Source organism: Pogona vitticeps, chromosome 2 (assembly GCF_051106095.1).
Source record: "Pogona vitticeps strain Pit_001003342236 chromosome 2, PviZW2.1, whole genome shotgun sequence".
Taxonomy (NCBI): Eukaryota; Metazoa; Chordata; class Lepidosauria; order Squamata; family Agamidae; genus Pogona; species Pogona vitticeps.
Window position 1 is genome coordinate 235962245 of NC_135784.1, and position 23957 is coordinate 235986201.

At 40.5% G+C, this 23957-nt stretch overlaps 1 long non-coding RNA gene across 1 annotated transcript; it reads left to right on the forward strand.

The window, feature by feature from the left end:
- The first annotated feature begins 705 nt into the window (after positions 1-705).
- Positions 706-10458, forward strand: LOC140704198 (uncharacterized). The gene is made up of 2 exons (XR_012083326.2): positions 706-779; positions 10291-10458. It is a non-coding gene; the product is annotated as an uncharacterized LOC140704198 (long non-coding RNA).
- Positions 10459-23957: the final 13499 nt, after the last annotated feature.

Below are 23957 nucleotides of genomic sequence, written 5' to 3' on the forward strand. Positions count from 1 at the left end.
TATTCTACATTGCCTGCTGAGAAGAATATTTGCCACATGAGATACAGGTGGAGCATCAGAAAACTCATTATTTGTGTGAATGTGCTATCCTGCTACTTCTGAGTGTACTCAAAATCTCTGAGGAAGCTCAAGAGATGGTGGAAAAGCGGCTTCTGCCAGCTGCGATCCTGTTTTTAGCAGAAAAACATAAGATGTGCGTAAATCTTAATTTTATAAAAATGTCTTTAGAAATGGATCATGCTTGCAAAAGCTATCTCTTCTTCTTCGAATACTTTCCCCAGACTATTGCAGGATCATGTTAGGTATTGTGAGATGTAATACACAAAAAAGTAACATTCCCACATTTAGAGTGTGCAGGGAAGACATGCATACAGGTGTTGTCAACTAGCAGTATTTATAGCACTTATATAGTACCACAAATTGTGTGCCTCTAGATGAAGCTTTTGTTATGCAGTCATCCTGCCTCATAGGCAAAGTTTTACACATGGCTATAGGTACAGTTTTATTTTACTTCTTGCCTTCAAGTATTTCCTCACAACTTCCACAGGAGATCCATTCAGAAAGAAATGATAGCAGAGATGTGGACTGTCAGCACTGTTCATCCCAGAAGCCCCAATCGAGAAGCATCTTGTGACCCTTTGTTGCAATTATCCAGCCTTCGTATTTCGAAGAGAAAGTGTTTCGGAGTGTTGAGGAAATGAGGAAATGCCTGTTGAGGAAATGAGGAAAGTTACACTATGCCTAGTGTTATGGGTCAGCCTCCTAACGAAGAGTGATTGGTGAGTCAACACTAATGAAAATCCTATTGGCTTAATGGGTCTACTCTAGCTGGGACTATCAGCAGAATTCTGCCCACAATGTATTTTAATTGGCATAATTTTAAACAGGTCATGACATTTTCACTCCCATTACCAAAAGGCAAATTTGGTGCTAGCAGTGGCGTTCATTTTTCAGCCATAGTCTAGTAATATTATCCTCCCGGTTTATATTCACAGTCAAAGAAAATAGTTTCTGTTCAGTATTTGTAATCTGAAGTGCAAGGCATTAAAAATCAAACTGATGTTAAAAAAGGAGGCAGTGAAGATCTTTTAAAAACATTTGCACTAAAGTTTGGAAAACGTTTGTAGACTACAGCTCCTGGAATCTCCTAGACAGAATGGAGAACGCTATTGGAGAAAGATGCTTAGAATAAGCATGTTGAGATCTTGTAACTAGGTAAAATTAAATGTCATACAACTATAGGCACAATATTTCTCCATTTTCCTTTGCACCAAACAGTGACAGTCTTGAAATGATATGGACAACATTTGTCAGGAGAAGAGGGTCAAAAACCACAGCTGGGCTGAGTACCTTGGGAAGATGCAGATCTAAAAAAGAAGCCTGATGTTACCCCCCCCCTCCATTTGCCAAATTTCTTCATTGGAAAAGTTTAACCAGGCAAACGCAGACCAGAGACGAAAAAAGTGTGAAGAAAGGATCCAAGTGGAATGTGTTAATGAATCCTTTCATCTGGAAAGGCGAACAGGGTGGCTTGTGTTATTTCTGTTTTATTTATTTTCTGGCTTTAACTGAAGAGGAGTTGACAACAAAATAACCAAGCTGTTTCAGAGAAAAACAGATGTGCTGAAATGTTCATTCAGCTGGGGTGGGTGGGAGGGAGAGAAGATTACTTTTAAAGTGGACACCAAACAAAATTGAACTCCTCTGCTCCTTGGATAACTCAGAACTAACTAGTGGTATTTACACTATGTGCAAAACTGCACACAGGTCGAAGAGTAAAAAAGGAAGAGAGATAATTAGAATCTTTTTTAAAAAATTAAAAAAATCTTTTAAAAAAACTGATCATGCAATCAAAGCACTTCTAAGTTTCGCTGATTTCAATCAGAACAGGAGTTAAGCAATTGCTTAATTTCCCCAGTAAAATCACTGGAACGCTGAGGGCCCAACTGCTCTATTATCTGCTTGAGCCACTTTTTTCCTTACAGCTTTAAATTGCTAACATATTTTTGGCAGTTACTCAGAACAGATGGAAAAATCTGTTGCTTTTGCTTTCTCCAGCATTCAGATTTTTTAAACTTCATTTTTTTCTTTCCTGTACATGAAGAAATTTTAAATTTTTAGTAAAATCTTCCAAAACAAAACCAGAATTTTTGAATTCTTCAAAAATGAATTGCACTGGGCAAACTCTGTAAACCTGGCTGTTCCCAGCAAGAAGAGGACCTATTTGTCATACACGTTCTAAAATAAGGAACCTCACAAAAAAGGAGGATAACCATAATGTGGAACTGCAAATATGGCTTTTACCCACTCTGAGTCCTCAGGCTGTGTGAACAACTGTGTCACCTTTTGTTTTTCCTATACATAGACTTTTAAATCTCAAATTCTTTCTATTTCAAAGAAACTCATAGATTTGTGTGAAATCTTTTTAAAAAAAACTCAACTGAGGTGAAATTCTCAACCAGCCCTGGTTATTAAAGAAAAGAATCCAAGGAGGTTGTTATTGCATCTGTCCAGGTTACATTAAAAACAGTCCCGCTGAATGAGACCAAAGATCCATCTAGTCAAGCATCCTATCCTGAATAGATATAAGCCATAGGTCTGGCCCACAAAGCCAGTCCAATGTTTCTAGGAAACCCACAAATACTTTGCAATAGACCAACAGATTTGTGACAAGTCCACAAGCAAGGCATAAGTTCCCACTGTCCCTCTCTGTTGTTTTGCATCCAGTAGTTGGTATCTATGTGTATAATATTTCTGAACATTAGATATCATGACTCCTAGCGAACGAAAAGACCTACTTTCTTGTGAACATGTCTATGATCTTTCGAAAGCCATCTAAGTCACTGCCATTTATGGTTGGTTTTCCACACATACACACCACCTCACTGGTCTCCAGTAACACCACTACTCTAGCACTCTTAAAATCAATTGAAAATTGTTTGTGGAGTTGGCATATTTTCATGTGCTTTCCCTGCAGAAGGTCCCAAATTAAATTCCTGGCATATCTTGCTTAAAAGATTCAGGTGGCTAGTGATGAAACAGACCTCTGTGAAGTGCCGTGGAGAATACTATTCCCTAAGTAGACAATACCGGTATAGATGGACAAATAATGTATCACAGCACAACAGAGCCTGCGTTCCTGACATAAACAAGACAAGGGATTATATTGAGATTCCATTGGCATCTCAAAAGAATGGCTAAATGCACAATGAACTTCATTCCTCCATCACCTTCCTCACTGTTAGGAAATCACACCCACCTGTTTAAGGAAAATTAATATTTATTTCAGAAATACATTGAGATAGGAAAGGTATCATAGTAATTGAGCTGAGATGCAGTCAGCCATACGCCTTCAACTTTTAGGATCAAATACAAGATGTCTCCTCTGTCCTATTCCAAAGAGGTTCAAGAAGAAAATGTGAGGAACAAGGGAATGATATCAGCAGCCCTAAGAATATCAGTATAATATATTCACGAGGGCTTTCACGGCCGGGATCTAATGGTTGTTGTGGGTTTTTCGGGCTCTTTGGCCATGTTCTGAAGGTTGTTCTTCCTAACGTTTCGCCAGTCTCTGTGGCCGGCATCTTCAGAGCACAGACTGCTGTCCTCTGAAGATGCCGGCCACAGAGACTAGCGAAACGTTAGGAAGAACAACCTTCAGAACACGGCCAAAGAGCCCAAGAAACCCACAACAACCAATATCAGTATAGGTTGCAGGAAGTTCAACATAGGTCAGAGCGTGTAAAGTACAGTTGAGGAAACCTGGGGAGATTGCCCTCATCTAAAACATTCCATGTGAAAACATCCATCTTCTTCAGTGTAAACTAAGCTGCTCATAGTCATCTGCAACACTCATATGAGAAAGGCAAAGGAAGAGGAAAGCGATTGAGCCATGGCCCTTGTACCTTAGCTCCCTCATTCTGCCCCATTATCCTTCTGAGGGGGTTGGGAAGCAGTGTATCTTTCCTCAGGTGAATGGAAACAGCTGTTGGGAGGGGATAGGCTAGGTATTTATTTCACTATCCATAACTTTATTATTTCATTGCTTGCAACTTCATGTTATTCTTACGTGCTCTCAAGTTTCTTCCAGTTTATGGTGACAATATGAATTAGTGCTGTCCAAAAAAGTCTTTATCATTAAGGGGCCTGCTCAGGTCTCGTAGATGCAAGGCTTAGCTTCTATTATTGAAACAATTCATCTCGTTCAATATCCATACCTCTTTTAAATAAACTGTTTTGGATTAAAATATCCCAGGATTTTAGATTAGAAAACACAAAAGGGGGAAATAGATTGTTTCAATGTGGATGCCCTACAGCTGTGAGGAGAACTGGCAGCTTCAAATGAAGGTCATTAGAAAGCTAGCAAGTCAAATGCGAGAAGATGGAGTAGTGGGGAGCTCAGCCAGTCCAGCCATGAATGTTTGATGGCAGAACTTTGATCAGCCAGCAGTTCTGAGATCTCCTGGCTTGCATGTTTAAGTTTGGAGAGTTTGAGACCAGTGGTATCTGGATGCTAAGAATTATCAATATAATCACTATTATTAATAGTATCAATAATTATAATCACTACTATTAACATTTTAATGATAGTTGTCCTCTTAATAGCAACAGCAGACCATTTACAGATCTACAGCTGTGTTGGATAGACTTGTTGGGTAGAATAGGGCTCCTTTTCTTAGTATTTTTTATAGAAATGTGTGCAGGCCAATCCACTCAGACAAACAGGCATGCCAAAAATATGGACTTAGCAAATGCTTAATGATTGTGACAAGGGTGGACAAAGTAAAGCCTATCAGCTACATGAGATGTCTTAGCACCAGACCACCCATCAGAGAATACATATTGGAGAGAAAATGTTCTAGTAATCCAGTTGTGGGAGAGGATTCATCAGAAGGCAGCAACTCCACTCACCAGAGAAGCCCTATCTGACTGCTGTGATTGTGGGAAGCATTTTAGGTACCACTCTGTCCTTCATGATCACAGAAGAATCCACACCACAGAGGAACCCTCTGGTATTCCCCCCCTCCATGGCAACATTTCCCCCCAAGGGCAAAAATAAAAAAATAAATCAAGTGGAAACAATTGGCCATTCCACCCATTTCTCTTTACACTTATTTTAGTTTGGGGGAAGCACACAAAACTGAAAGCAACCAAGTCTGGAAGGAGTTAGGGGGTGACCCTCCATGTTAGGGAGGAGCTGCTGGGTTACCCCCTTTTCAAATATTCTTAGCATGCTCACAACATATATATATGGTTGTGAGCATGCTAAGAATATATATATGTAGGACTATGTAAAACAGTCTCAAGCTAGGTGTGCTAAAAGAAGTCTCATGCATGGTGCTGTGCATCATGGAACCCAGACATTATAGAGATCTACAGTATATGAAGGTTTATTTTTTGACCTGACAAAGAATACAAAACTTATTCTACTGCCTGAAATGGCTCTTAAGATTAACTTAAGTGTGAATCCAACCCACAGGCTGCATGCATATTAGTTGCTCTGAGGCATTACTGGATCTGGCATTCTGAACACACTTATGTCTAGCCTTCTCCCCTCCGTTGTTGCTTTTGCCATGTTTTCACCATGGAACCTCTATCTAATTTCTCCATATATGTGAGCCGCAGCATGTTCAGAATGCCAGATCCACTCATGCCTGAAGAGAGCTAATGTCTTGCCATTAGGTTGTCAGACCTTTCGTTGGCTGGCCATAAGCAATATTTCCAATGAGCAGGATTGCTAGAGCATCAATTTAAAGGGCATGATCAGTTGCCTTCACTCTACCCTGAAATACATTACAGGAGCTGTGGTCAGATTGTGCAGAAGATTAAGAGAGCCAACTGCATCAGTGATCTTGAATGTCTGCTGATTTAATGGCCTGCCAGCAGTTTTGTACTTTTTGTTGTTAGCTATATCCCTGGAATACCATAAAAGTAATAAACAGAGCACTACTCTTGCCAGACCTGTTCAGTACAGATCAACAAACATAGCTATTACTTTCTCTGATACGGCAAGTAAGAAATCTGTTTATCAATAGCAGTTCAGAAGACTTTCAGAGAAAACCTTAAGGCAAAACAACTAAAATCTCAATACATATTCATTCCATACAATTGCCTCTTGCTCACGCTGTTAAACAAAATATTGTATTTATAGCATCTTAGTATGCCTTGGATCCCTGTGCAAGAAACAAAGCCAATGCCTGTTTAATCAAATGATTCGACTTTTATCATTCAAAGAAAAATCCTTAACAAAATTGCATCAAAGATTTGAGGACAAATACTGGAAGCCGTTGGACTGATGCACAAGTTATCTTACCATTTGATTTCTCACAGAGAAATATAAACTCTTCATTATAAACTTTATTTATTTTAAACCACTGCTTATAAACTATACACTGATAAACTATTATCTAAGCAAAAGAATAGGTCTAGTTCTGTCTGGCACTCTCCTCTCAAAATCTCATATGCATTGAAAAGAGCAAGAATGTGCTTACTGAATGTGATTAAAACTCCTGTTTGGTAAGTAATGAAGAAATGCAAAATTGCAAACTGAGGGAAAAGCGATTTGCCCACTGCACTGATAAATTATCATCATGGATTCAGTGTGAATACAAAAAATGTTTTCAAACAGCATTATGTGAGGCAAAAAAAAAAAGACCCACTGTAGTCTGGCTCTTCTTGCACCTGGCTTTGCTCGGTACCTAAGCTGTTCTTTATCCAGTACAAAGCACGTTGACATATTGCCTGCCTGAGACATAATAAATGCACTGCATGGATTCTTAAGTGGTTGCTCCAAAAGTTGGCTTCTTACAGTACATCTGTCTGGCAGGAGAACAATAGCTCAGATCAAAGGAAGCAACAGCCTTCAGGCAGCTTATGAGTCCATTGTGTGATACTGTGGGTGCTTGCTTATCCAGAGGACACGTGCTTTACATTAGTGTGTGCACGGTGAACAATCCATTTTTTCCCTCCTGCAAATCAGATTTCCCTTAAATTTCTTCATTCTACAAGGCCAGCCTTCTTATCACTAGATGCTTTTGTTAACCATGTGTCATAAGTAAAATCTATCTTCCACTATATGAGAATACAACAGTGGAAGAAAATGCCTGGAAGAAGCCATAGCAGAGCTATAGTGTGGAAAGTATGGCAAAGACATGTTGCATATAAACCTTCAAAGGCTGAGAGTTTACCCCACAAAGGCTAAACACTTCCAGGCCTCTCTTTTAAAACACAACAACAACAACAACAACAACCACAACCACAACACACACACAACAGCAAACAACACACAACAACACACACAACAACAATAACAATAATAATAAACCAAGCCCCTCCATGAGCACAGGCCTTGCTGAGGTAGAGGGGCTTGCATGCTTCATTGAGTTTGAGAGCTATGCTGAAGGGTCTTCTAAGCCAGACAGGTCTCAGCTGAGAAGCCAGAACAACTGTGTTCACCAACTATCAATTATGATTTAAGAGAATAAATAGAAATCCATACTGGATTGGTTGTTACCCAGGTCAACAAGGACCATGCCTGATGCTATAGCCCCTGGGCATCTGATGACATATAGGCAACAGGGCTTAGCAGACCCTGTTGAGGAACCAGGACAGGCTGCTGCAAAGCTACTGGAACAATGTTAATGCATAACTTGGACTCTCACCAAAAATCAATAAATTATAAAATGTTATTACATGGCAACAGCCCATGGTTCAAAAAAAATAATGACGAAAACTTAGAAAAGGGAGCACCCAAATAGTGACATAACTGAACAATGATTAGTGGACCAGTGGGTAACAGTTACAGCAAAGAAAATTGAAAGACATGATGGATGCTTGAAACAATATAGAGAAAGCAACTATTATTCTGTACATCACTAGGAGAAAATGCAGAGCAAAAGAAATTAGGCCCATGTAAAGATGATGCTCTAAAATTTTGGAAAGAAATGTGGGATAGCCCAACCGGACATAACAAAAACACCTCATGGATTAAAGACATTTGTAAAGAAACTCAAGGGAAACAAACGGATGATATTGTAATAACAATTGAAATCATTAAGAGGCAAGTAAAGGCTGTGAAAAATTTGGTTAAAGCATCGAACAAGTCATCAACATATAGCAGTGCAATTTAACCACTTACTTCAAAATTCTACAACTGAAGACTGGATGACATCAGGCTGCACATTTCTGATAATAAAATATCATCAAAGGGGCAATGAACCAGTAATTATCAACCAATTATATGCCTTCCAACAGTATTCAATCTGCTCACAGGTGTACTGGCAAGATTAATATCTAATTACTAAACAGCATTGTAGAGGTTCCAGCCCACAGAATCATACAGTACCTACAGTCACCTGTATTTTGCTGATCTGGATCAAAGATGACATGGGCACCTCAATTCCTGCTGCAATACTTCCTGGGAGGAAGTTGCCACAATGCTTTCTGACTAAAGAGCAGTAAGACTACCACTCCAAGAAAGCATTGCAGTAATTTCCTCCTTTGTAATAGGTAAAATTCCCCTTCACAATTTGTCCAGTCATGTCCGACTCTAGGGGGCGGTGCTCATCTCCGTTTCCAACCCATAGAGCTAGCATTTTGTCCGAAGACAATCTTCCGTGGTCACGTGGCCAGTGTGAGTAGATGCGGAATGCCGTTTACCTTCCCACCATGGTGGTACCTATTTATCTACTCACATTTTTGCATTTTGCATGCTTTCGAACCACTAGGTTGGCAGGAGCTGGACCAAGTGACGGGAGCTCACTCTGTTGTGTGGATTCGATCTTATGACTGCAGGTCTTCTGATCTTGCAGTACAGAGGCTTCTGTGGTTTAAACCACAGTGCCACCACATCCCTTCTGGAAAAGAGCACAGGCCCTGAGAAAAAATGGACTAGAATGAAAGGAATGGAGCAGAGAGCTGCTGGAAGAAGAGAAAGGAAGAATATTAAGGTGGGGGATGCAATGGGGAAAGTAACTGAGCACCCTTGGAAAGGATGGGGAGAGAAAAAGTGGCGATTGGACAGTTAGAAAAGGCAGGAAGGGAGGAAAAGGAAGCTAAGACGTTGGGAGCCGATGTGAAGGAGACGATATATAAAGGAGAAGTCTCAGAGGAGAAAGTAGTAGAGGTTAGGGAGGTAAAAACAACAAAGGAGAAGATCCTTGCTCCTGGATGGCGGTAGACCTGGCTTGAAAATCCTTGGACAAGCAAATGGGAAAGGTTGATGGTGCCTAGGAGGGAAGCCAAGAGAAGAAGGAGAGAGATGACACCGCAAAAACCATCATATTGAGAGGAGAAGGAAGCTAGAGAATGGGCAAGGAAGATTGGAGAAGAGAGAGCTAAAATTGAAAGAGAGAGAGGAGAGAAAGAGCTACATGGAGGAATACACCTTGGATGGAGACATAGAAAATCCAGGGTTATGGGAGACCATGGAGCCAGGAAACGGACCATTGCATGGAGTGTCCCTGGGTAGAGGACAGATGACCCTGCTGCCAGTTTCACCAGAACAGATCCTAATGGACTTAAAACCCATGGAGACTTATGGACAGAGGGACTATAATGTTGAAACCTCTTTTTCGGTTCCAGGCGGAAATCTTTTCTACATCCCATTGGATGCGGAAGAGAAAATGGACATCAAAGTGAGTGTAAATAGTTTCTTGGATGTTCTAGAAATAGATGTAGAATGTTTATAAAAGTTGAAAACAAGACTACAATGAATGACTTAATACTTGAACTTGATGAAGGCCCATCTAGAGGAACTGTCACAGGCCCATTAGTGTGAAAATCAGAAGGGATGACCCCTTAGGGAAGGACACCACACCTTGCTCTAGAGGAAGAGCCATGCCATCATAGTAGAAACTTTCCTCCGTGGTGGCCTTTTCTTATCACTGGTCTTCAAGACTCAGACTTGTCCACTTCTTTTTCACCAGTTACTGCTTCCTGATTATCTATCTGCCAAATCCTAGTCTTGTTTTAATTAATTAATTAATTAATTAATTAATTAATTAATTAATTTTATTTTATTTTATTTTATTTTATTTTATTTTATTTTATTTTATTTTATTTTATTCTATCCATTATTTTATTATTAGACAACCCAACCTTCTAAACACATCTCCTGGCTGTTTACCCCAGCGTGAACTCTGATGACACTTGGAACAGACAATCTAATTCTTCAGTTTGGCCCCTAGATTAATGCAGTCTGTTCTTGACACTGTTTGTCCTCCAGGACTGATACTCTTTCACCATTTATTTTTGATGATGATTTATAACACCCACTGTTATTCTTTTTAGAACACATTGTTAATCTGCAGTGCGGGAAGGCAGAACATGGAATAGGATCTATCAATACATCTTTGGAGGCTTCTGATTCCTGACAGTTTAAAAACAGCTGCAACAACAAGAAGAATGAAGATTCCCTGCCTTTACCCCCAGGCAAATTACGCTATTGAGAAGAAGAAAGCTAGAATGAGTTTTTGGTGTACCAAGAATGTGAGCTCACTGTTGGTACTGAAAACAAATTCCTGAATTACCCTGTTGTTAATTCCAAATGTATGTCTTTCATATTTGGGTTCTGTAAGTAAACCTGGGCATTCTAGAAAAAAACGAACAAAACTGGCCATCTATATTGGAAGTTTGCCCACCTCTGATGCACAATCTCTGAGTATTCTGAAATATTTCTCCCTTTTACTTTAAGAGCATGCCAAAAAGTATCTCCTCTTTATAGTAAAGATACCACCTGCTGACTAAACTCTTAGGCCATCCAAAGTAGACTATCATCCAATACATTTGTAATGATGTTTGGATCCCCTCCCCTCCCAGAAGCATAAAGTTAAAACTCCTGAATAAAGCTAATCCGACATTTCATTCACAGGTTTAAAATGCACATCAAATGTTTGGGTGGAGGGCAGGTGGGGGACAGTATTTGTATTTGCTCCTTTAAGACAACAGACTAGCACATGTCCTTCAAATACGAAACTTAAAAGAATAATGATGCCATTCAATATCCATTGCTTTATGTGAACTAGTATGACATGAGTTGTGGTATAATCCCAAATATGTGACACAGTTACTTGACTACAATTATCTATATGTGAGCCAAATTATTCCTTTTACATAGAACTTTGTGGAGTCATCCTAAATGAACCATTTCCCAATGACTTTGTGGAGTCATCCTAAACAAAACCTGGACCATTTTCCAAACTAGTGATCTCATGAAAACTGAACTCTGTGACTTCTAGCTTTGCCAAGCAGAACACAGATACAAGGCATACCAAAGCTATGGCCTAGTACCAGATGGCAGCTGTAACATAGCAGTACTAACATACTACATTGCAGGTATATGGAAATGATGTTAACAGGATCAAAATTGTGCTTTCCGACATAGCAATTGTTACAAGAGAGCTTGGGAAAGTCATATCTTTTAGGTATCTCCCCAATTACCCCACAATGCATGGACAGTGGCTGTGCTGGGTTGAGAATTCTGGAGTTGAAACCCCATGGCTTCTGCTCTACTAGTGCTTTTCCAGGCAAAAGTTAAATTATGGGTGCATAAATAGGATAAGAGTCCATTCTACCTGTGTTAAAAAGAGAGAGAAAAGCAGGTCATAGTGTGAAAGAGAAAACATGCTATTTGAGATGTGCCATCCATTTATTTTATTTTTTTCAGTATTTCAAACGCTCTTTTCCAACAACACAAGAGGCGACTCTAAACATGGAAATCACCAGATGGGCAATACCGTAATCAGATTGACTATATTATCTGCAGCCAAAGATGGAGAAGCTCTATACAGTCAGCAAAAAAAAGACCTGGAGCTGATTGTGGCTCTGATCATCAGCTTCTCATAGCAAAATTCAAGCTTAAACTGAAGAGAGTAGGAAAAACCACTGAGCTAGTCAGATATAATCTAAACCAAATCCCTTATGACTACACAGTGGAAGTGAAGAACAGATTTAAGGAACTAGATTTGGTGGACAGAGTGCCTGAAGATCTTTGGATAGAGGCTCATAACATTGTACAGGAGGCAGCAACAAAAACCATCCCAAAGAAAATGAAATGCAAGAAAGCAAAGTGGCTGTCCAATGAGGCCTTACAAATAGCAGAGAAGAGAAGGGAAACAAAATGCAAGGGAGATAGGGAAAGTTACAGAAAGTGGAATGCAGACTTCCAAAGAATAGCAAGGAGAGACAAGAGGGCCTTCTTAAATGAACAATGCAAAGAAATAGAGGAAAATAATAGAAAAGGAAAAACCAGAGATCTGGTTCAGGAAAATTGGAGATGTCAAAGGAACATTTTGTGCAAAGATGGACATGATAAAGGACAAAAATGGTAGGGACCTCACAGAAGCAGAAGACATCAAGAAGAGGTGGCAAGAATACACAGAGGAACTATACCAGAAAGATTTGGATATCCGGGACAACCCAGATAGTGTGGTTGCTAACCTAGAGCTAGACATCCTGGAGACTCAAGTCAAGTGGGCCTTAGAAAGCTTGTCTAACAACAAGGCCAGTGGAGGTGATGGCATCCCAGTGGAACTATTTAAAATCTTAAAAGGTGACGCTGTTAAAGTGTACATTCAATATGCCAGCAAGTTTGGAAAACTCAGCAGTGGCCAGAGGACTGGAAAAGATCAGTCTACATCCCAATCCCAAAGAAGGGCACTGCCAAAGAATAGTCCAACTACCACACAATTGCACTCATTTCCCATGCTAGCAAGGTTATGCTCAAAATCCTACAAGGTAGGCTTCAGCAGTATGTGGACCAAGAACTCCAAGTACAAGCTGGATTTCGAAGGGGCAGAGGAACTAGGGACCAAATTGCTAATATGCGCTGGATTATGGAGAAAGCCAGAGAGTTCCAGAAAAACATCTACTTCTGCTTCATTGACTATGCAAAAGCCTTTGACTGTTTGGACCACAACAAACTATGGCAATTCCTTCAAGAAATGGGTGTACCTGATCACCTTATCTACCTCCTGAGAAACCTATATGTGGGACAGGAAACAACAGTTAGAACTGGATAGGGAACACTGATTGGTTCAAAATTGGGAAAGGAGCACAACAAGGCTGTATATTGCCCCCCCTGCTTATTTAACTTATATGCAGAATACATCACGCGACAGGCCGGACTGGAGGAATCCCAAGCCGGAATTAAGATTGCTGGAAGAAATATCAACAACCTCCGATATGCAGATGGTACCACTCTGATGGCAAAAAGTGAGGAGGAATTAAGGAATCTTGTAATGAGGAGAGTGCAAAAAGTGGTCTGAAGCTCAACATCAAAAAAACTAAGATGATGGCTACTGGTCCCATCACCTCCTGGCAAATAGAAAGGGATGATCTGGAGGCAGTGACAGATTTTACTTTCTTGGACTCCATGATCACTGTGGATGGTGACAGCAGCCCCGAAATTAAAAGATGCCTGCTTCTTAGGAGGAAAGTGATGACAAACCTCGATAGCATCTTAAAAAGCAGAGACATCACCTTGCCAACAAAAGTCCGAATAGTCAAAGCCGTGGTTTTCCCTGTAGTGAAGTACGGAAGTGAGAGCTGGACCATAAAGAAAGCTGACCGCCGAAGAATTGATGCATTTGAATTGTGGTGCTGGAGGAGGCTCTTGAGAGTCCCCTGGACTGCAAGGAGAACAAACCTATCCATTTTGAAGGAAAACAACCCTGAGTACTCCCTGGAAGGACAGATCCTGAAGCTGAGGCTCCAATACTTTTGACATCTCATGAGAAGAGAAGACTCCCCGGAGAAGACCCTGAAGTTGGGAAAGTGTGAAGGCAGGAGGAGAAGGGGACGATAGAGGATGAGATGGTTGGACAGTGTCATCGAAATGACCAACATGAATTTAGCCCAACTCCGGGAGGCAGTGGAAGACAGGAGGGCCTGGCGTGCTCTGGTCCATGGGGTCATGAAGAGTTGGACACGACTAAACGACTAAACAACAACAACAACAACAATAACAAAATAAGATAAGAGTCCATTGATCTACATGTGTTAAAAGAGAGAGAAAAGCAGGCCATAGTGTGAAAGAGAAAACATGCTATTTAAGATGTGCCATCCATTTATTTTATTTTTTCAATATTTAAATCCAGCTCACAGAATTTTCCAAGAATGCCCCAGACAAATTTCTAGAAATTCCAGCCCACAGACAAATAACTCCATTTCACTGGACCAAGGCCTGCATCAGGCCTTACTTCTTGCTGAAAATCAATCTGCCCCAGTTTTTCCTGGGAGGCCTAGGTCTGAGAGAGATATAGTTATTTGGGCGAGGGTTCTATAGAGCCTAGTGGGCAGCAAGACTATTTGTATGGCATACTGTTGGAGTGAGGAGTAGTGGCATGGCAGGCGTAAGAGCAACATTTCAGCCATTCATTGTTGATGATACCAATGGAATTTTAGGGAAGGAGAGAGACAGTAACGCCTATGAAGTGGTGACTTATAAAAATATTGGTAAGGATTTATTAAACATACAACACACTAAAGAAGCACACAGGTTTCATGTGATAGTTGATAATGAGAAAGATGGGTAACACTGTGCTCCCTGCTATCATCCTTGTGTTGAGGTCATGTTTTCTAGTTTTTATTTTTGAAACAACTAATGTAGGAGAGAACTGGAATTCCAGCAGTGCTATTCACCATTTAATTAGGATTTGTCTGGAAGAAAAAAATTGTCCCTTCTCTACGGAGTTACTAAAGCTATCAAAAGAACTTTTTCTCTTTTATAGTGTCTAGTTACACAACATCTGATCAAAAGAAAGCCTCTTTCTCTTCCACATGGCAAGACTCTGCTCTTAGAGCATTTTTCTCATAGTGCTGCAATGACTGGGGAAGTCATATCTGCAATCTGTTTCCATATCACAAACCTTTCAGTGTTTGGCATTAGACACCTTCTGAATGTTTCCCATAATTTCTTCTGCGTATTGCTGGAGGCAATCAAGGGCAGTAAAACTAATTTAAAATTATTTATAGGAAAGCTTTAGTTGATTAATTCTAAGAGCCTACCTGAGTCTATAACAATAAATTTATTCAGTTAGGGTACGAGTCAAAAAACATATTGGGGTAAAGACTGGAATGATTTTGGGTGTTACTGGAACAGAGAATGATAAAGAACATTCTCAAATGAGTGGGGAAACACCTTTAGTTTAAAACAAAAGCATGAAGATTATTAATGGAAACTGTATCCCCCACAGCAAGGAAATTCACACCACCAATCAAGACTCCCCTTCAGAATTAATTCACCCCTTTATATATTAACTTCCACCCAAGTAAATATAAAAGGGAGCAAAACTCTTTGATTCTCTAAACAGGAAAAACTCAAGTCACAAACGGGGAAGACTGCTATTCTACAGCATTACCATATTACCAATATATGCCATGTATGAAATCCAACATTTTGATCCTATCCGGGCAATGAGTGACATCCTAGGGCATAATCAAGCACCCCTACAAACTGTTCCCCTTCTGTTGCACAGTGCAAAATGGGTTAACTGTATGCACATATAAAATGTTGCCAGACAAGAGGGAAAGGGGATCATTTTGGAACATTGATGAAAGCACCCTTACAGCAAAGCCTGGAAGAACAGTTTGTGAATGGAAGCTTCCTTCCTTGTCTCTTTTACAGGTCTCATGGGATAAAACGTCTAGCCCATATGCTTTGAACAGCCATGTTCACACAAATGGAGGATGCTCATGTGCACTATATCTTGTGTCAGGCATAGCTGACATGAAGAATTTGTACACGACAACCTTCCTCAAGCTGGCACCCTACAGATGCTTTGAGATGTAACTACAGTATCCTCATTCCCAGCCATCACAGTCATGCTGATTGGGGCCTGATGGGATTTACAGTCCAATATATTTGAAGGGTGACAGACTGGGGAGGGCTCCTGCGCAAAGATGTTAAGGAAAGCAACCAAAACAACAACAGAACAAGAAGGAGGATTTTAATGGAAATGTAGCAGAGGAAACACACTTACAGTCTCCCAAGATGGTTAATGCTTTCTGCTGAAACTCCATATATTCTAAAATGGGTCAGAATCTGGGGGCACTAACTGAAGAACAAGGTGTTCATGTGTCCTCTGACTTAAAATGAAACTCCACTCAAAGAGTCAACATTTTGGGTGCAGGGTTGTCTTAAAAACTAAAGATGGTTGGCTTGAACATTTCTGAGGGTGAGAAAACAAGCAACTAATCTCAAGGAACAGTAGGAGACTTCTGAACTGATTCAGTGAAGCAGAGAGGTGGCAGAAGTTTTGTGTACAGACACCAGCTGTTAAGACCTATTGACTCATGTTTACTGATGCTATCCAGATGGTCTGTTTAGAGACTCTGAGGATGGTAATTTGTTATGTGGAATGCTTCAGCAAAGAAGGAAATGGAGACCATCTACCAAGTGACAATAACAATGTCTCTTTTTTAAAAAAAGTGGTGGACTCTCATGCAAACAATGACAAATGAACAGAGTTAAGCTTATTAGTAAGAAAAACAAAAACAAAACAGTTTTGAGCTTCTGTTTTTCAAATGGCTTTCTCTTGATTCTGTTGAAACAGGAGGTCCAGCGATCTATGCATAAAATGGGAATAAATGGAGCTTGCTAGTTACCATTTCCAGCTATTAATATCTTCCCCAAATTAAAATTAGTGGACTAATTTTCATATTAATTGCCCCCTTTTAAGTTGTTTCAGGATGAGGACAACTCTGAACATCCAACAACTGTGGAAAAGCTGTGCCAGGCCGTGTGTGTGCTGGAGATTCAACAGTAAAATTGCAAAAATGTATGGACACAAAAACATATCCCAAATTAGGAAGACCTTGTTGTTCAATCAAGCCTTCACTGTTATCAGGAAAACTTCCTATAGTTCCTTCTCTCCAGAGATATCCATTATGCAGCCTAAATTGTTGTTGCTGTTTAGTAGTTAAGTCATGTCTGACTCTTCGTGACCCCCATGGACCAGGCCTTCCTGTCTTCCACTGCCTCCCAGAGTTGGGGCAAATTCATGTTGGTAGCTTCGATGACACTGTCCAACCATCTCATCCTCTGTTGTCCCCTTCTCCTCTTCCTTTCACACTTTCCTAACATCAGTTCTTCGATGGTCAGCCTAAGTAGACAGGGTCAATTCAAAGTCAGATGTTCCTAAATGCTTAGGCAGATGTTGCACCACTGATGCAATGGCATACCACACAGGGCATCCACAAATAAGCCAAAAGGCTCTTGGAAAGGTTTGGGCATTTCAATTATTCTTTAGATAATGCATGATGAGAAGATGGAGAAGATGGAGCACTGCTGCTCAGATCCAATGAAGAGTCTATGGAACAAACAGAAAAGTGTTAAATGAGCTCGCTCACTCTCTTTTTTAAAGAAAGTTATTATTATTATTTTTTTGTCAGTGATATGATTGATCAGGGAAGGCAAAGAGAAAAAGAGGACTTGAGTCTTTTTCCCATTGATCTCTCCATGGATAATCTAAGAACCCTAGCTGCTAAATGTTTTCTTTTCCTAGTTCCTCACTTATTCAGAGATACAATGAAAAAAAACTGGTTGCATAAGCATAGTGCTCCTGGGACTGGGGATACTGAAATTACTGTCACATACCTTTCATCTGTTAATGAGCATTGCAGTGAATAAGCCGCTGCTGAGCCGGAGCTTCAGCAGCGTGGCTTACCTTTGCCGTCTTCCCCAGAGGACGTGAGATCTTGGGTAAGTCTCGCATGAGCAGATTGGAAGAGGGGGGAAATGATAGGCTATTTAAGGGCTGTGCCCTCCTCTTCACTTCCTCTTGAGTCCTATAGCAATAGCAGGTAATTATAGCTCATCTGAGCTCCCAGCACTACTGATGGTGCGATTATAGTGCTTGAGGGGAAAGATGAGCTGGAGATACACCCAGACCAACTGTCAACAAGGAGAGACTGGCTTGAGGTCCGGGGTGGTCAAATTTGGGCTGGCAGAGTTTCTCACTGTCTTCATGGCTGGGGCCAGGGACTCACACATTCGTTGCTTAGAAGGGTCTGTTTAGTCCTACGTTTTGAAACCTGAATCTGCACAATGGCAGGACACACCCCTCCTTTGCCAAATGATTGGCAACAATAATTATATTCAATAAAGTGTTGGCCCGTGTTTAATCCATATTTCTGGTCTTGCATCTTTATTCTGGGCTAAGGGGGCAATAGTTTTTGAATGTAAAATTCTTCAGAGTACAAACTATCTCTATTTGTGATTTTTAGATCTAAGAAAAACATCTTGCATGTGGTGGGTTTTTATGTATATGTTTCTTCATTTGACTTTGTTTCATTTGGGGATTAGAACTTTAAATATTCAGTTGGGGTTTCAAGGTTGTATCAACCCCAGTTGGTCAGGTAATGATTCTGGAATGTCTTGTTTTCTGATACTGCCAGTCCTGTAAGGGAAAATATGTTTAGTGCTTAATTTTTGCTCTTCAGTGAATCGGATTTTCATTGCAAAGAAATTCTAGCATTTTGAAGATAGTGGTTGCTAATCCTTATACTGTCACATCAGAAAATAATCATATAGATTTTTTTTGAAACAGAGGTAGAACACTAGTCTTGCAGCAGTTAAAAAAACAATAGTGAGGGAGATAGATAAAGAAAAAATAAAGCCACAATATAAAAATGATTTTGGTTACCACAGGGCTTGATCCTACTGATGAAGAAAGATACGCTGTTGTATTGCATTCTGCTGTTTTAAAAACTGTTCAAAATAAGGTGTCTCTATGATGTAAACAAAAATACGGATTACTTTGCCAGGGAAGCATACTTTCTGGTTGGAAAGTGATATAAAAAACTCTTCCACCAGAAGGTCATTTATTTTAGCATGCATATGCAACCCTGATTTATTTCAATCATTTCAGAATATCTCTGTTGCTGCAAATGGTGTCTTTGGGTAACCAGCAGAGGTAGTGGGAAAGGCATCAATAGCAAAAGAGCCGCAAGGGGAAGGAGGGAGGAGGGACGGATGGGCGCAGGGAATCTGTGAGGAAGGGGAGGACGCAGTCAGCCCAGTGCAGGGTTGGAGGAGCAAAGAGCTGTCTTTGGGCAAAAAATGGATTAGAGGCACAGGTCCTCGTGATTTTTCTGTAGGATCACCCCAAAAACAATTTCAGTCATAGGCATGATCTCTTCCCACAGATTGGACGGTGGTTTGAGGATGATCCCACATTAAAATCATGTGGATCTATGAGGATCCATTCTTGGATCAGTGTTTTTGGACCAGTGCAAATCCAGGCACCCTTCATTTTTGTGGAGTATTCTGTGGGTACAAATGGGAACTGCTGGAACATTCTTAAAGGGACAGAGGCAGCCAAGCTTTCTAAAGAGACAAGCAGCTTTGCCCTCTTTCTCCCTCCTTCACCTCACCACAGCAGCGGGAGGTGAGTGGCCAGAGTGAGGGGAGGGAAGGATAGGCAAGCCTCCAGGGAAATGATTTTAAAAGCTGGTATAGCCCTCTCAACTGAGATACAATACAGCTTAAAAATGTATACAATTTTCCCCCAAGAGTACGCACACACTGACTGAAATACCATGTGACTACAATGTGATTTCTAAATTGATTTTATTCAGAACAGAGCTTATTGTGAGGCAAATGTAAATGTAAATCAGCCCATAGAAACTGAATGCTCACACTACATTAAGCAAAAATTGCTTCCCATGAACCATGCTCTCCTCATTAGGCTTTCTAAAACCAGCTGGAGTAATCTCACATCCTGAAAAACCATCCTGAGTGGAAGTGGGCATGAACCCACTCAGAGAAAGCAGAGAAAGCCCAGAGGACGCAGAGCAGGGAAGCCAGGCCGTTGCCTCTGATTGGGTGCCAGTGGAGGCGGGGCTTTGAAGTGCTGAACACCTGTTCAGCCGCTAAAGAAACCAGTGATTCAGGCCCAATCTAATCCTGAGTTTTCGAGTGTAGATACCAAAGGGGGCACCACAGGTATGTGTTCTAGAGTCTGACTAGCCCATTAGAAGAATCAAGGGACTCAGGAGACATGGAGATTTTATTAAGTTTATCTTTGATAAGAATGTGCCATGGTTGCAATTCGAAATGCAAATCAAAATGTTAACTAGAATATAGAAATGTCAATGTTTGCTCTTCTCAAAATTTTGAATGATCTTTGATTACAAATGCATACCAAAATACATAAATCTGAGACACATAATAGTGAAAAAAATAAAAAGAGATAACGAAAGGAGAACTGCTTGCAAATATGCATTTATTCGGCAAAATAGTGTATAGAAAGGATATACTGGGAGGAATATGTGTGAAACAGAACACAATTTCTTCATGTAGACTTTTTAAAAAAGTAGGATACTGATGCAGAAATGGCTCAGAATCAAAAGACTGGGGAAAAACAAGAAATGTCAATTACTAGGAAAAATTAACATGAGAATATTAGGCCAATGAGAACAGAAGGGGAAGCTGATGATAGGGAAGAAAGATAAAGGGTCCATAGCCTAGAAAATGATGGGATTAGGCAAACTCTGTTATCCAGGCAGTTTAAGACAAGAGTTCATTCTGACTCTGAAAGAACAGAAGTTAGAGAGGGAGAGAGGGAGAACCTTGAGATTCACATCTGCTTTCTTCCCAAAGATGATGCAGAACTGTTAGCAACAGTAGTATCTTTAGTAGACACTAGTTTATAAATGTGATTCTGCTAAATCCCAACAAAGCTCTATTTAAGCAACTGTTAAAATTCTTGTGACTTTCATGTCTTACTTTGGTGAATTGGCCATTTTAATATTATTTTTAATGTAGTGATTGATTAATGAATAAATCAACAGATAATTTCCTGATTTTCTCATAACACTTTACTGTTAGTGAATTAGAAATTTTCAGCAATTTAATGTCTTTACTCAAACATTTTCAAATTCTGTCCTAGCAATGAACTTCTACAATGGAGTTTCAAACTTTGTGCTCCATTCATCATTGTGTAATAAAATCATGACACTGGAACAAATTGGGGAGCCTTTGACTTTCTGTGTTCTACTTAATATGGGTTACTACTTTTCCCCTCAGTTATGTTTGACATTCTGTCATAGAATTATAGAATCACAGAGTTGGAAGAGACCACAGGGGCCATCAAGTCCAACCCCCTGCCATGCAGGAACTCCATCAAAGCACTGCTGACAGATGCCCAGTCTCTGCTTAAAAACCTCCAAAGAAGGAGACTCCAACGAACTCCGAGGCAGTCTATTCCACTGCCAACTAGCTCTGACTGTGAGGAAGTTCTTCCTGAGATTCAGGTGGAATCTCTTTTCTTGTAGTTTGAAACCATTGCTCCTTATCCTAGTGTCTGGAGCCATGGAAAACAAACCTGTCCATTCCTCGAAATGACATCCCTTCAAATATTTAAACATGGCTATCATGTCCCCTCTTAACCTTCTTTTTATAAGGCTAAATATTCCCAGCTCCCTAAGCCATTCCTCATAGGACATGGCTTCCATACGTTTGACCATTTTGGCTGCCCTCCTCTGAACACGTTCCAGGTTGTCAACATACTTATTGAATTGAGGTCCCCATTGTCACCATGTGAACTCATAATTTCTGGGTTTTTCCATATGTTGTTCCTCTAGTGAGACAGGGTTTTTCCCCACTATTGTGGCTACCCCTACCCTCCATTTGTCTTCTATATTATGGTCATTGTTCTGTGTTGATTTTTCTTTTGCCACCTTTTCTAGTTCTTGTAATTCCAGTTCTGAAAACACTTTACTACGTTTGATAAACCTTCTCTGGTCCACTAATCTTTGTTCAGATATGTCACTAATTGGGTGCTTCCTTTTCCAAAGTTCCATCATTCTTTTTTGAAAACCATGGGCTGTTGCAACGTAATAACATTTCATAATTTCTTGATATTTGGTGAGAGTCCAAATTTTGCGTTGACGTTCCAGTAGCTTTGCAGCAGCCATTCCTGGTTCCTCAACAGGGTCTGCTGACCTCTGTAGCCAATTTGTTACCAGATGCATCATGGCTATAGCATCTGACACAATCCTTGTTGACCCAGGTGATGACCAATCCAGTATGCATTTCTGTTCATTCTCTTAAATGATAATTGATAGTTGGTGGATACACTTGGTCTGGCTTCTCAGCTGAGACCTGTCTGGCTTAGGAGACCCTTCAGCATAGCTATCAACCTCACTGAAGCACGCAAGCCCCTCCGCCTCAATAAGGCCTGTGCCCAGGGAGGGGATTATGATGATAAGGATGATGATGATTTTACTGTCTGTATGACACACAAGGCTGATTTGAGTTTGTCCAGCCTATTTGATGTCAAATTAGACTTTTTCCCTTACAGATGTTGTAAATATGGGGGGGGGGGTGTCTGTAGCACCAGGCTCTCCTCTTCCAAGCCACTTCTTTTTTTAAAACAACTTCCCTACCTGGTGAACATGATGTGTGAGGTTGGGGGGTGGGGGGAATTAAAAGCAAAGCACCATGAGTAAGTTTTGCTGTGAAGCTGCTTTCTGATTTAAAGCTTTAAAAAATGCAGTTGAAAAATAACATGGAAAAGATACATCATAGTCTACCTTCAATGACACTGTCCAACCATCTCGTCCTCTATTGTCCTCTTCTCCTCTTGACTTTCACTCGTTCCCAATATCAGGGTCTTTTCCAGAGAGATTTCTCTTCTCATGAGTTGGCCAAAGTACTGAAGCCGTTTTAATTTCGTGGCTGCTGTCACCAGCTGTGGTGATCATGGAGCCCAAGAAAGTAAAATCTGTCACTGCCTCTGTATCTTCCCCTTCTATTTGCTGGGAGATGATGGAACCAGTGGCCATGATCTTAGTTTTTTTTATGTTGAGCTTCAGACCATTTTTGCACTCTCCTCTTTCACCCTCATTAAGAAGTTCTTTAATTCCTCCTCACTTTCTGCCATCAGAATGGTTTCATCTGCATATCTGAGGTTGTTGATATTTCTTCTGGCAATCTTAATTCTGGTTTGCGATTCATCCAGTCCAGCCGTTCGCATGATGTATTCTGCATATAAGTTAAATAAGCAGGGAGACAATATACAGCCTTGTCATACTCCTCTCCCAATTTTGAACCAATCAGTTGTTCCATATCCAGTTCTGACTGTGGCTTCCTGTCCCACATAGAGATTTCTCAGGAGATAGATAAGGTGGTCAGGCACTCCCATTTCTTTAAGAACTTACCATAGTTTGTTGTGGTCAACACAGTCAAAGGCTTTTGCGTAGTCAATGAAGCAGAAGTAGATGTTTTTCTGGAACTCTCTGGCTTTCTCCATAATCCAGCGCAGGTTAGCAATTTGGTCTCTAGTTCCTCTGCCCCTTTGAAATCCAGCTTCTGCTTCTGGGAGTTCTCGGTCCACATACTGCTGAAGCATGCCTTCTAGGATTTTGAGCATAACCTTGCTAGGGTGTGAAATGAATGCGATTGTATGGCAGTTGGAGCATTCTTTGGCACTGGCCTTCTTTGGGATTGGGATGTAGACTGATCTTTTCCAATCCTCTGGCCACTGCTGAGTTTTCCAAAGTTGCTGGCATATTGAGTGTAGCACCTTAACAGTGCCATCTTTTAAGATTTTAAATAGTTCATATGGTATGCCATCACCTCCACTGGCCTTGTTGTTAGCTGTGCTTTCTAAGGCCACTGCACTCTCCAGGATGTCTGGATCAAGGTCAGCAATCACACTATCTGGGTTGTCTGGGACATCTAGATCTTTCTGTTATAATTCCTCTGTGTATTCTTGACACCTCTTCTTGATGTCTTCTGCTTCTGTGAGGTCCCTACCATTTTCATCCTTCATCATGTCCATCTTGCACAAAATGTTCCTTTAATATCTCCAATTTTCTTGAACAGATCTCTGGTTTTTCCCTTTCTATTATTTTCCTCTATTTCTTTGCACTGTTCATTTAAAAAGGCCCTCTTGTCTCTCCTTGCTATTCTTTGGAAGTCTGCATTCAATTTTCTATAACTTTTCCTATCT